The sequence below is a fragment of the Bison bison genome, unplaced genomic scaffold (genome assembly GCF_000754665.1).
Source record: "Bison bison bison isolate TAMUID 2011002044 unplaced genomic scaffold, Bison_UMD1.0 scf7180017864207, whole genome shotgun sequence".
NCBI classification, from domain to species: Eukaryota; Metazoa; Chordata; class Mammalia; order Artiodactyla; family Bovidae; genus Bison; species Bison bison.
The window spans coordinates 1014641-1015079 of record NW_011494779.1 but is presented as its reverse complement, the minus strand read 5'-3'; positions in this window follow the sequence as shown (position 1 = coordinate 1015079).

Sequence of the window (439 nt, the reverse complement as noted above, 5' to 3'; positions counted from 1 at the left end):
GAGTTGACTCATTGGAAAAGACTCTGATGCTGGGAGGGATTGGGGGCAGGAGGAGAAGGGGATGACAGAGGATGAGATGGCTGGATGGCATCACTGACTCGATGGACGTGAGTCTGAGTGAACTCCGGGAGTTGGTGATGGACAGGGAGGCCTGGCGTGCTGCGATTCCTGGGCTCGCAAAGAGTCGGACACGACTAAGTGACTGGACTGATCTGATCTGAACACTGTAAATCTTAAGAAACCTATATTCAGGTCAGGAAGCAACAGTTAGAACTGGACATGGAACAAAAGACTGGTTCCAGATAGGAAAGGAGTATGTCAAGGCTGTATATTGTCACCCTGCTTATTTAACTTATATGCAGAGTACATCATGAGAAACGCTGGGGCTGGAAGAAGCACAAGCTGGAATCAAGATTGCCGGGAGAAATATCAATATCCT